This window comes from Bubalus kerabau, chromosome 1 (genome assembly GCF_029407905.1).
Source record: "Bubalus kerabau isolate K-KA32 ecotype Philippines breed swamp buffalo chromosome 1, PCC_UOA_SB_1v2, whole genome shotgun sequence".
Classification (NCBI taxonomy): Eukaryota; Metazoa; Chordata; class Mammalia; order Artiodactyla; family Bovidae; genus Bubalus; species Bubalus kerabau.
In genome coordinates this window covers 247642027-247656183 of record NC_073624.1, presented here as the reverse complement: position 1 = coordinate 247656183, position 14157 = coordinate 247642027, and the positions used below count along the sequence as shown (strand labels likewise).

General features: G+C 37.8%; 1 long non-coding RNA gene across 1 annotated transcript in view; it reads right to left on the bottom strand.

The window, feature by feature from the left end:
- LOC129637952 (uncharacterized) overlaps positions 1 to 14157 on the bottom strand; it is a 478487-nt gene that overhangs the window by 38576 nt on the left and 425754 nt on the right. The window lies entirely within an intron of this gene.

Sequence of the window (14157 nt, the reverse complement as noted above, 5' to 3'; positions counted from 1 at the left end):
TACACACAGATTACTGTCATTCCTCTTTGGGGAACTGGCTAAGATGATTGACAAAAATTATAGTTATAACTCTCTATTTCAATTATTTTTAATGGAAGCATAGCATAATATGACAAATAGGAAATATGGAAAAATTTTAAAGGATCCTTCAATAAACGAGAACTCCTGCTCTGGAAGCACCCACTGACCCTATTTGCAATGAAATAAAAGCCTGCTTATTAACAAAAAAAGATGTCCACCTCTCTACTCGCTTCCCTCAAAGCTACACAATAACATGGGATTCAATACAAAGCCAAATTAGCAAATTTGCAATTCTTGTCTATTTGTACATGCTTCAGAATGCCACTATCTGTATGAATTATAATAATTTTTTACATGATTGCACACAGACTTAAATCAAAAGAAAAATGATAATATGTTTAAAAAGACAAGTGTTCGCTATTTGCATGAGAAGAAAATTTTGAAAAAAAAAATCCAGTTCAAGTTCTGTTCTATGCTGCTTAACTTATTTCATAGCTTTATTTAGGACACAGAGGGGACAGTTTCTATAAAAATATTAATAATAAGTACCTAGCCAGTGTTTTAAATCACATCTGGGCTACAGGTCACCCATGAGCAGGCAACATGAGGAAGAACGTCAGTGAATTTGCAAGGTCCTTTTCCCTTGGCACATCCTCCTTTTCTATCTATATTTGGCAGATTTTGTCTCATCCTTCAAGATTTAGCACTAGGGCCACCTTCTGTGGAGTCTTTCTGTATACTTACATGCAAAAATTATTGCTTTCTTCTTATTTTCATAGTACTCTGCTTATGGCTCTGTTTTGATATATTTCTCATCATCTTATAACTCTTTTATAGCTGTCTTCTACTTTAGATTATGAGTATCTGAACAGTAGTGCCCTATTCTCATTCTCTTCTAATCCCTAAAATTTATCATAATATATGATTTGTGAGATATTCATTAAATAAGCACAAATTTGAATGAATGAGTAGGTGAAGTGAGTAAGATATAAAAGGCAGTATGCATTTCACTAGGTCAAGGGCAAAGCTTTTCCTCTGACATGTGAATTATTTGGGCAGGAGGCATTAATGTCTGGTTGAGCTTATTAGCTCATGGGTCAGTCTACACTATCTAGGTATATACCCACATGTTGAAATTTCCACAGTTCATGCATGTGAAGAGAAGAGACTGGAAGTGTAAGAATTATGTCTACATTAACTCCAAAAAAATAGTCAAGTAAGAGAACTCACTTTACTTCCCAGTAACACTCTGCCATGGCTTTCTACCACCATAATCAGATTTTTCAGAAACAAATGCCACTGTTGATTTTTTAAATTATGCTCCTATGGCTTCTAGTACTTAAATAGGTATCTGCCTTTGTACTAGAAATGCAAGAACATGCCTGATGTGTTCTCAGCCTGAGAAGTAGGAACAGTGGTGGTGACTGTAGTCTTGCTCACATTCATATTTTAATGAATTTAATTTCTAATTTAAAGCAACTTTACCTTTATTGAAGTAAGGGTGGGGAACTGTGGAACATTTTCTCTTGTGGGATAGTTGTATCTTGCTTTTACATTTATGCTTTCAAAATGTATTTTAAGATCATACATATGATCTCATCTGTTAAACGTGATATAAAGAATATTTTGTAAAGGCTATGTTCATATTTTTCCCCATGTGTATACATATATATATATATTTAAACATTTCTATAAAGATGGGTTTCCCTTCTTTATAGAAGGGAAACTCAGATGGTAAAGAATCTGCCTGTAATGCAGGAGACCTGGGTTCAATCCCTGGGTTGGGAAGATCACCTGGAGGAGGGCATGCAACCCACTCCAGTATTCTTGCCTGGGAAATCCCATGAATAGAGGAGCCTGGTGGGCTACAGTTCATGGGGTCACAAAGAGTCAGACATGACTGAGTGACTAAGCACTGCACATCTATAAAGATATGAAGCAGTAAATGTGTGAGTCACTAGAAAATGGCACACGATTTGAACCAAGGAGTGAGAAATTACAGATCTGTGTCATTTCATGTGAGGGAAAATAAAAGAAAACTGCTTGAAAAACACAGAAAAGTTGCAGGTAAATGCTGAGCAATTGCAAAAGGACTTCTACTCCATGAGACATTTTCCTTTAGTGTTTTTTTATCTTTAAGCTGAATGTGTAGGGCTAGGTTAACGTGCAAATTTACATCTTGGCTTTTTGGATGCGGCCACTGATGCTGCCACAGGTGTTCTCTGGCAATCTCAAGAGAGGCGGGGCATACCCAGCTGTGTGGCTGCAAGGGAGAACAATCCTGGGGGTGAACAGCCAGTACCCAATTTCTGAACAGCCACAAACCTGAGATCCCGGTGTCATCACTCCCTACACTTGTCTCCATTACTCATGCCATAGGCTTAGGCTGCTGAGAGAAACGTGCAAAATATAATGCTCTTGGTTTGAAGCACAGGAAAATCTTCATTTTGACTGCTTTAATTCCCTAGATTTATGACCTTCCCATTTCATTATATATATCTTTCAGTGTTTACAGCACAGGGCCAGTCCCACTTCCCTCATGTATCATTTTCTGATATTCACATTCTCTCTGGCAAGACTCTAATGACAAGTCCGGTCTTCTGCTGTGACACAATTCTGTTCATGTTGCTAATTTCTTAATTTCCCTGCCCCTACCCTCTCTCTTTACTGCACAGTGTCACTTGAGGCTAAATGAGACTTTTGTTGTTGTTTTTAAGCCTTCAACTGTCCTGCTTCTCAATTTCCAGCTGAAGTTATAATCTTCTGTTTGGGATACCACAGTTGATTACTCTCGAAATGACTGTAATGTTCATTATCCACCATTTGTTGGAAGGGCGAAAGAAAACTATGATTAAATAAAAATTGGCTTGGATTTTGCTTCATACTTCTACTACACTACTTTAAGGGCTTAGTCAAAATTTTGCTGTTGGTGTTTCTAAATGTTTTTCTCTAGCACTTCTCTGGTCACTATAAGGGTGGCCAGAAATTGAATTATTGACTCCATTATTTACCATTACCAGAATTCATACCCTCTTCCATGGGACTTTGTAGTTTCTCACACCGGAGGTTGATCATACACTTCCACTCTAACAGTGGGCTCAGTCATGTGACTTTATTTGGCCAACAGGCTTGCCATGTGCTTACATACTTGGGCTTGTCCTCCTGCACCTCTGCCATCTTTGTAAAAATAACCCACCTGGTTTGACATGCTGTCCCAAGGAAAACGAGAAATACAGAAGCATATTTGGACTCAACCACCCCCCACCCCTGGGGACCACCCTGGCCTAGAAAGCCAATTCTCTGCCCACCAACACACAAGAAGGACAGAATAAATTGTTGTTGGTTTAAATTGTTGAACTTTGGGACAGTTTATTATGCAACAGTAGTTGACCAATACCACTACCCAGTATTGTGACTATGAGGAGAAAAGTGAAGTGAAGTGAAGTGAAGTGGCTCAGTCGTGTCTGACTCTTTGCTACCCCATGGACTGTAGCCTGCCGGGCTGCTCTGTCCATGGGATTCTCCAGGCAAGAATACTGGAGTGGGTTGCCATTCCCTCCTCCAGGGATCTTCCCAACCCAGGGATCGAACTGAGGTCTCCCTCATTGCAGGCAGATGCTTTACCCCGAGCCACCAGGGAAGCATGTTCAGCCAGACTATGAGGAGAAAAAATATACAGCTAATTTCAGGGTATACCTTTATACAGTACTCATTTTGTGGTGAAATATGCAATCTGGGAAACCCCAAAAGACACTGAAATTGTGAACTCTGCTCTGGAAGATTTTGGTTAAGGGCATGACATTCATCCTATTCATTATTTTAGTATCATTTATAGAGAGTTCCTCTGTGCCAAATACTGTGCTACAGCTTGAAAGAACAAAAATAAACAAGTTCGAGACCTGACCTCGATGAAGTCTACCAGGAGGAGACAGACTTGCAAATAGAGCAGTGTTTTATAAAATTACACACAGCAGATGAATCTGAATTGTACATAGCACAGTTGTTTGAAGTCCAGCAATAAAAGGAATGAGGTAAAAATGGAATGGGGAGGGAGGAGGGAGGAGGGTTCAGGATGGGGAACACATGTATACCTGTGGTGGATTCATTTTGATATTTGGCAAAACTAATACAGTTATGTAAAGTTTAAAAATAAAATAAAATTAAAAATAAATAAATAAATAAAAGCATTAAAAAAAATAAAGTAGTTAGCCTCCAATTAAAATAAAAAAAGATAAATTGAAAAAAAAAATAAAAAATAAAAATGGAAATATAAATGTTTCTCACATCAATGAATGAAAAAGCAGGTTTCTGAACAGCATGAAAGGTATGACACCATTTTTTTTCAAAATGCACACAGAATGTATTATTCTACATGAAGATGTATACGTGTAAATGTATGGAAATGGTTTTGAATGATACCTACAAAGCAGTGGTTATTTGTGATAAAGGGACTGAGATTACCAAGCACTAAGGAAAACTTTTGCTGTATTAATCCGTAGTGCTTTAAGCTTTGCAAAACTTTCTCATAGTTTAGTACATAATTGAAAAGGAATGAGGAGGACTTTCACGTTTGGGTAAGGTGGAATAACACGTACTGAATTTACATTCTCTACCGAAACAACCAAAAACTGACAAAACATATGAAACGAAAATTTAAACATACTGGATATCAGACAAGATCTGTAGTCCCTGAGAGATGACAAATGAGATAAGGCTCATGACGACTATCGTTGTCTGTTAGCACTGCTATAAACAAAATAGCACAGACTGAATGACTGATAAACAGTACAACTTTATTTTTCACAGTTTCCGCCTGAGGCAATAAGTCTGAGATCAGGGCGCCAGCATGTTCAAATGAAAGCTTTCTTTTAGTTGGCAGACTTAGAGTTATATTCTCACTTTTGAGGTTGAAGAGGCAAGGAAGCTCTTTGGGGCCTCTTTTATAAGGCACTAATGTCATTGTAGAGTGTTCTACAGTGTTATTCACTCAATCGTGTCCAACTCTTTGCGACCCCTTGGACTGCAGCACAGCAAGTGCCTCTGTCTATGGAATTCTCCAGGCAAGAATCCTGGAGTGGGTAGCCATTCCCTTCTTCACTGTATCTTCCTGACCCAGGGACTGAAACCTCATCTCCTGCATTGCAGGCAGATTTTTTACCATCTAAGCCAAAAGAGATGTACACAAAGAACACCAGGAATCAACAGTGCTCTTTTTAAGTATTCAGCTGAGTCCTGATCAGTAAAGTAAATGCATGAGAGGAAATTACCTGAGGCTATAGAAAGAACAACCTAAAAAGAGTCATCACACAGGGCTGGGAGTAGTACTGGTTCCAGGATCATGGGGCACTGAGTAAAGCAAATAGAAGGGCCTTGCCACAGCAGTGTTGAACAATTACCCCAAGGCTGAGGACTACTCTGGTCTCCCAACAAATCTTAAATCTCAAACACTCAAGGTTCAAAATAACTCTACCATAAAACACAGCTTAATAATATTCACAGGGAAATAAAAGAGCCAGTACTCAACAAGATAAAGTTCACAAACTGACATCCAATCAAAACTTACTAAAAAAAAAAAAAGAAAATTACAAAAATAAGTATAGTAATATGGTTCATATATAGTTCAGTTCAGCTCAGTTCAGTTTAGTCGCTCAGTTGTGTCCAACTCTTTGTGACCCCATGGACTGCAGCACGCCAGGCCTCCCTGTACATCATCAAATCCCGGAGTTTACTCAAACTCATGTCCATTGAGTCAGTGATGCCATCCAACACATCTCATCCTCTGTTGCCCCCTTCTCTTCCTGCTTTCAACCTTTCCCAGCATCAGGATTTTTTCCAATGAGTCAATTCTTCATATCACATGGCCAGAGTATTGGCGTTTCAGCTTAAACATCAGTCCTTCCAATAAATATTCAGGACTGATTTCATTTAGGATGGACTGGATGGATCTCCTTGCAGACCAAGGGACTTTCAAGAGTCTTCAACACCATAGTTCAAAACCATCAATTCTTCTGCACTCAGCTTTCTTTATAGTCCAACTCTCACATCCATACATGACTACTTGAAAAGCCATAGCTTTGACTAGACAGACCTTTTCTGGTAAAGTAATGTCTCTGCTTTTTCTTATGCTGTCTAGGTTGGTCATAATTTTTCTTCCAAAGAGAGTGTATTTTAATTTAATGGATGCAGTCACCATTCACAGTGATTTTGGAGCCCCTCAAAATAAAGTCTCTCACTGTTTACATTGTTTCCCGATCTATTTGCCATGAAGTGATGAGACCAGATGCCATGATCTTAGATTTCTGACGTTGAGTTTTAAGCCAACTTTTTCATTCTCATCTTTCATTTTCATCAGGAGGATCTTTAGTTCTTCTTTGCTTTCTGCCATAAGGGTGGTGTCATCTGGATATGTGAGGTTATTGATATTTCTCCCAGAAATCTTGATTCCAGCTTGTGCTTCATCCAGTCCAGTGCTTCTCATGATATACTCTGCATATAAGTTAAATAAGCAGGGTGACAATATACAGCCTTGATGAACCCTTTTCCTATTTGGAACCAGTCTGTTGTTCCATATCCAGTACTAACTGTTGCTTCTTGACCTGCATACAGATTTCTTAAAAGGCAGGTCAGGTGGTCTGGTATTCCCATCTCTTGAAGCATTTTCCACAGTTTATTGTGATCCACACAGTCAAAGGCCTTGGCATAGTCAATAAAGCAGAGATAGATGTTTTTCTGGAACTCTCTTGCTTTTTCCATGATCCAGTGGATGTTGGCAATTTGATCTCTGCTTCCTATGCCTTTTCTAAATCCAGCTTGAATATCTGGAATTTCACAGTTCATGTATTGTTGAAGCCTGGCTTGGAAAATTTTGAACATTACCTTGCTAGTGTGAGATAAGTGAAATTGTGTGGTAGTTCAAGCATTCTTTGGCATTGCTTTTCTTTGGGATTGGAATGAAAACTAATCTTTTCCAGTCCTGTGGCCACTGCTGAGTTTTCCAGATTTGCTGGCATATTGAGTGCAGCACTTTCACAGCATCATCTTTTAGTAATTGAAATAGCTCAACTGGAATTCCATCACCTCCACTAGCTTTGTTTGTAGTGATGCTTCCTAATGCTCATTTGACGTCACATTCCAGGATGTCTGACTCTAGGTCGGTGATCACACCATCATGATTTTCTGGGTCATGAAGTTCTTTTTAGTACAGTTGTTTTGTGTATTCTTGTCACCTCTGCTTAAGGTCTTCTGCTTCTGTTAGGTCCATACTATTTCTGTCCTTTATCAAGCCCATCTTTGCATGAAATGTTCCCTTGGTATCTCTAATTTTCTTGAAGAGATCTCTGCTGCTGCTGCTGCTAAGTCACTTCAGTCGTGTCCAACTCTGTGCGACCCATAGACGGCAGCCCACCAGGCTTCCCGTCCCTGGGATTCTCCAGGCAAGAACACTGGAGTGGGTTGCCATTTCCTTCTCCAATGCATGAAAGTGAAAAGTGAAAGTGAAGTCGCTCAGTCGTGTCCGACTCTAGCGACCCCATGGACTGCAGCCTACCAGGCTCCTCCATCCATGGGATTTTCTAGGCAAAAGTACTGGAGTGGGGTGCCATTGCCTTCTCCAAAGAGATCTCTAGTCTTTCCCATTCTATTGATTTCCTCTATTTCTTTTCATTGATCATGAGGAAGGGTGTCTTATCTCTTTGTGCTGTTCTTAGGAACTCTGCATTCATATGCTATATCTTTCCTTTTCCCCTTTTCCTTTCACTTCTCTTCTTTTCACAGCTATTTTGTAAGACCTCCTCAGACAACCATTTTGGCTTTTGGCATTTCTTTTTCTTGGGGATGGTCTTGATCACTGCCTCCTGTACAATGTCATGAACCTCCATCCATAGTTCTCCAGGCACTCCTTGTCTATCATAGTAGTTAAACTAATTAATGAACTTACTCAAAACAGACATGATTATTGAATCTCCAGACAATGATATTAAACAGTTATTAAAATTATCTTCCATATGATCACAAAATTAAGCATAGACATAGAAAATATTAAAAAAATAATTTAATGTAAATCCTATAAGTGAAAAGTACAATGTGTATGATAGAAAAGACAGTGGGTAAGCTTAATGTCAGAGTACACATAGCCAAAAAGTTCAAAAGAACTTGAAGGCGTAGCTGCAAAATTGTCTAAAATGAAACACTGAGAGAACAAAATCAGTTCAAATCTATGTTGTTCAAAGGTCAACTCTATAAGAAAGATGCTGGAAACATAAAGATACAACCATTAACTTACAATTGTAAAGTGAAAGGATAACCAAAGCATTGGATAACAGATGCTCACAGTAGTCAAATAAAAAGCCAAGTGGGTATTTGGTATCAGACAAATTATATTTCAGAGCAAAGATTTGATAAATAATGTTTTTCACCCGAAAATGGCAAAACATCAATGCATTCAGAAGACAAAACTGTGAAAAAATGTTATGTACCCAATAAGAGAACTTCAAAATATCTGAAGCAAAAATGAATAAACAGCAAGAAAAAATAAATAAATTCATAGTTGAAGTCAAAGATTTCAATATAACTCTTTCAGTCATTGATATATGTAAAGAGAAAGTCAGTAAGAATATAAAAGAATTGACAGCTAATGGCAACTAACATGACCTTTGTGGAACACTCCATGCAACAACAGCAAAGTATACTTTTTTTGCAAGTGCACAAGGAAAACGGACCAAGAGAGACTATATATTGGATCATAAATATAGGTCATAATAAATTAAAAAGTATTTAAGCTACATAAATACTATTCTAATGTGAACTAAATTTTAAAAATGACATAAATATTTGTAGATAAACTTGAAATACTTCGGATTTGAAAACATACTTTTAAATAGCCTATGGGTCAGAGCAGTTACCAAAAGAGATATTAGAAAACATTTTGGAATGAAAAAAATGGAAAGAAACCATAGCAAAAAATGCTGGGATATTCAATTAATAGCACTAAAAGATGAGTGGCTTTAAGTAAATGATTTGAACTTCTACCTTAAGAAGTTAGAAAAACAAGAGTAAATTAAGCTTAAAGTAAGCAGAACAAAATAATAAAGATCAATTTGGAAATCGATGGAATAGAAAAAAATTGAGAAAATTAATAAAATCAAAAACTGGTTCTTTTATATGATTGAAAGTGGAATTCACACAGTTGCATCCGACTATTTGTGACCCCATGGACTATACAGTCCGCAAAATTCTCCAGGCCAGAAAACTAGAATGGGTAGCCTTTCCTTTCTCCAGGGGATCTTCCCAGCTCAGGGATCGAACCCAGGTCTCCCACATTGCAGGCAGATTCTTTACCAACTGAGCTATGAGGGAAGCCCTTTATATGATTAATAAACTTAATAAACCTCTAGCTAGACTGATCTAAATAAAAATAGAAGATTCAAATTATCAATATCATGAATGAACAATTTCCAATATCATGAATGTCATCACTAGAACTTCTAGAAAAACATAAAAGATAATAAGGAAATATGCCAATAAATTTGACAACTTAGTAGAACAAATATTCTGAAAAACATAAAGTATCAAAGCTTACCTAAGAATAATCTAAATAACCTATATATATCCTTTAAAGAAACTGAATTTGTTGTCCCAGACTTAGACTTCACTGGTTAGTTCTACAGGACACTTAGGAAAGAAAACAAATGCTACACAAAACTCCTTTCTAAAGAAAGGACTATATATTCTATCAACTTATGAAGTCATTATTATTATGATACCAAATCTTCACAAAGACATTAAAAGAAAACTACAGATCAATATCACTAGTAATTACAGGTGAAAAAATTCTAAATAGAATTTTATAAACAAACAAATCTTAAAATTTATTTTAAAAACAATTTATAGTCAAAAAGGACCAAGGACCTTTTTTGAAGGACCAATATTGAATATTTCAATAGGTGGAGAAAAAACATTTGGAAAAATCCAACATTAATACTTGATAATAACTGTTAGCAAACTAGGAATAGTTAGGAATTTCCTTAACCTGATAAAGTATATCTATAAAAAATTAATAGGTAGCACAATAGTAATGATGAAAGACTGAATGTTTCCAACCTAAGATAAGGAGGAAGTTAGGGATGTCCACTGTTACTTCAATTAAACACTTCACTAGAGGTTCTAGCTACTGTTATAAAGCACAAAAAAAGGGGACATTTAAAAAAATTTTTAAAGGATATTACTGTTTGTGTTGAAAATATGACAGATTAAACAAAACAGTTAAAGGATTTATAGGTGAATTTGGCAAGCTTGCAGAATATAAGATCACTACAGCGTTAAAATATTCAGAAAACTAAGATCATGATATCCGGTCCCATCACTTTACAGCAAATAGATGAGGAAACAATGGAAACAGTGACAGTTATTTTTTGGGGCTCCAAAATCACTGCAGATGGTGACTGTAGCCATGAAATTAAAAAACCCTCCCTCCTTGGAAGAAAAGTTATGACCAACATAGTGAAGTCACTCGGTCGTGTCCAACTCTTTGCGACCCCATGGACTGTAGCCTACCAGGTTCTTCAGTCCATGGGATTTTCCAGGCAAGAATACTGGAGTGGGTTGCCATTTCCTTCTCCAGGGGATCTTCCTGACCCAGGGATCGAACACCAGGTCTCCCGCATTGTAGGCAGATGCTTTACCATCTGAGCTACCAACCTAGACAGCATATTAAAAAGCAGAGACATTACTTTGCCAAAAAGTGTCCATCTAGTCAAAGCTATGGTTTTTCCAGTAGTCAGGTATGGATATGAGAGTTGGATTATAAAGAGAGCTGAGTGCCAATCAATTGGTGTGTGTGAACTGTGGTGTTGGAGAAGACTCTTGAGAGTCCCTTGGTCTGCAAGGAGATCCAACCAGTTCATCCTAAAGAAAATCAATCCTGAATATTCATTGGAAGGACTGATGCTGAAGCTGAAACTCCAATACTCTGGCCACCTGATATGAAGAACTGACTCATTGGAAAAGACCCTGATGCCGGGAAAATTTGAAGGCAGGAAGAGAAGCGGATGACAGAGGATGAGATGGTTAGATGGCATCACCAACTCGATGGACATGAGTTTGAGCAAGCTCCAGGAGTTGGCGATGGACAGGGAAGCCTGGTGTGCTGCAGTCCATGGAGTTGCAAATAGGCAGAAATGACTGAGCAACTGAACTGAACTGAACAGTCTTAAAAAAATTAATTGTGTTGCCTTGTACCAGAGATAGAAATCAAAAATTGAAGTTAAAAATGTCATTCACATTGAATCAAAATATAAAATAGAGATAAATATGACAAAGGATATAAAAGATACACATAAAACTAAAATCTATATTGTCATAAGTGAAAGAAAGTGAAAATGAAAGGCACTCAGTCATGTCTGACTCTTTGTGACCCCATGGGCTATACAGTCTATGGAATTTTCGAAACCAAAATACTGAAGTGGATAGACTTTCCCTTCTACAAGGGATCTTCTGAACCCTGGGATCGAACCCAGGTCTCCCTCAATGCAGGTGGATTCTTTACCATCTGAGACACAAGGGAATCCCATTGTTATAAGAAATGAAATAATGAAATAATTAGAGTGATACACTGTATTTGGAAGGTTGATATTAAGATGGCAGTTATCCCCAGGCAGATCTATAATTTCAACAAAATCTCAAACAAAATATCATCAAGCTTTTGTTGAAACTCACAAATTTACTTTAAAATTCCACTGGGAAAGGCAAAGGGCCTAGTATAACAAAAAAGATGCTTAAAAGAACAATTACAGAGCTAACATTCCCTGATTTTAAGACTTCTTATAAAGCTACAGATATGAGACCCAGTGCTATTAGTATAAAAATAGACAAACAGATAAATAGAACAGAGTAGAGTCTTCAGAAACTGATCTACTCAAATGGACAACTGCTTTTTGACAAAGGTAATGAAGAATATTAGTAGTCTCCACAAATGGTAGTTTATCTTTGAACACTACACCTGAAAAGAAAGGAACTTCAGTCTACGTTTGACTGTATATCTGTGTGTGTGTGTATACATATATATGCAAAATATGCATTAATGTAAAATTTAGAACTATAGAATTTTAGAAAAATAAGAAAATTTTCTGGCCTTGCCTTAGGCAAATATCTCCTGGATATGATGTCTAAAGCACATTTCATGTAATGATACATTAAAAAAAAAAACAACTATACTTCACAGATAAAAAGCTTTTCTTCCTCAAAAGACATTAAGAGTATTTAAAGAGAAATTTCATCCTAGAGAAGGAAATGGCAACCCACTCCAGTATTCTTGCCTGGAGAATCCCATGGACATAGGAGCCTGGTGGGCTACAATCCACGGGTCGCAAAGAGTTGGACACGACTGAGTGACTTCACTTTCACTTTCATCCTAGAAGAAAATATTTACAAATTTTATTTTTGATAAATGATTTATATCCTGCTGCTATATTATTTCCAAAACTCAAAAATCAAAAAGAAAGAAGAAAAAATCCACAACAAATGGCCCAATACAAAAATAGACAAAATGGTTTGAACATATACTTTACTAAATATATATGCATCTATCTCTCTATATATAAATGGAAAATAGAAATATGAATATATCATTTTCCATTAGGGGAATGTAACTTAAAACTTTGAAATCCCTACATACCTGTTAGAAGGGCTCAAACAAAGACTGACAATACCAAGTGTTGTGAGGTATGTAGGTACTACACTAGAATATATTCATTTATGCAAACCAATGGAGAAGGCAATGGCACCCTACTCCAGTACTCTTGCCTGGAAAATCCCATGGACGGAGGAGCCTGGTAGGCTGCAGTCCATGGGGTCTCTAGGAGTCGGACACAACTGAGCGACTTCACTTTCACTTTTCACTTTTATGCATTGGAGAAGGAAATGGCAACCCACTCCAGTGTTCTTGCTTGGAGAATCCCAGGGACGGGGGAGCCTGGTGGGCTGCCGTCTCTGGGGTCGCACAGAGTCGAACATGACTGAAGCGACTTAGCAGCAGCAGCAGCAGCAGCATGCAAACTAAGATGGTAGTGAAAGAGTAGAGACACCAAACACAGGAGACACACAGAAAATGATAAACTGTATTGTGGACATCTTCCTGTATCAATGGATGTGGTACAAACCACCCTTTTTCCTTTTACATGCCTGCATATTCTATTGAGTGTCTTGTTTCTTAATTGAACTCATTTACCACCAAGGATAATCAATTAGATTACATTCATGTGTCTGGTTAGAGAAGGCAATGGCACCCCACTCCAGTACTTTTGCCTGGAAAATCCCATGGACGGAGGAGCCTGGTAGGCTGCAGTCCATGGGGTCTCTAAGAGTCAGACAGGACTGAGCGACTTCACTTTCACTTTTCACTTTCATGCATTGGAGAAGGAAATGGCAACCCGCTCCAGTGCTCTTGCCTGGAGAATCCCAGGGACGGGGGAGCCTGGTGGGCTGCCGTCTATGGGGTCGCACAGAGTCGGACACGACTGAAGCGACTTAGCAGCAGCAGCAGCAGCATGTATCTGGTATTTTACACACTGCTTAGTGAACATCCTTACAGATACATCTTTGCATTTCAAGCTTGTTTATCTGTTTATCTTAAAGTACCAGATGGTAGTTCACTTTCTTCTCTCAGAGGACAGTGGCTAGCAATGGGAGAACAGAACAGTGTGAGCACAATATACAATCATGGTACTTTTCTATACTTTAGAAATCCCTCCGTTTCCTTCTAAATATGAGCTCATTCAAAACAATACTTGAGTGGCATTGGCAATATAGATGATCATTCAGTTTAGGATTCAGTTGTGGCAAATTTTATGTAAGCTTTAGACTGCTTCTGTTAGAGGATATTTCTTAGCCTCAACTCACTTGCTTGTGTTCATGCAAAAAACTCTTGTAATAATAAGTACTTTCAGACTAAGGAAAGAAGAACAAAAGAACACAACAAGCCACCAGCAGTAACACCGTCTCGAGTACTGCCATTTATTCTGGGCTTACACTCTTAAAAGCAAGCCATGAACTAAGTACTTCTATTATCTTATTTACTGCTCAAGGTAGTGAATGAGACAGGCACTGTTCTCTCCATATAACGATCACTAAATCTAGGCACAC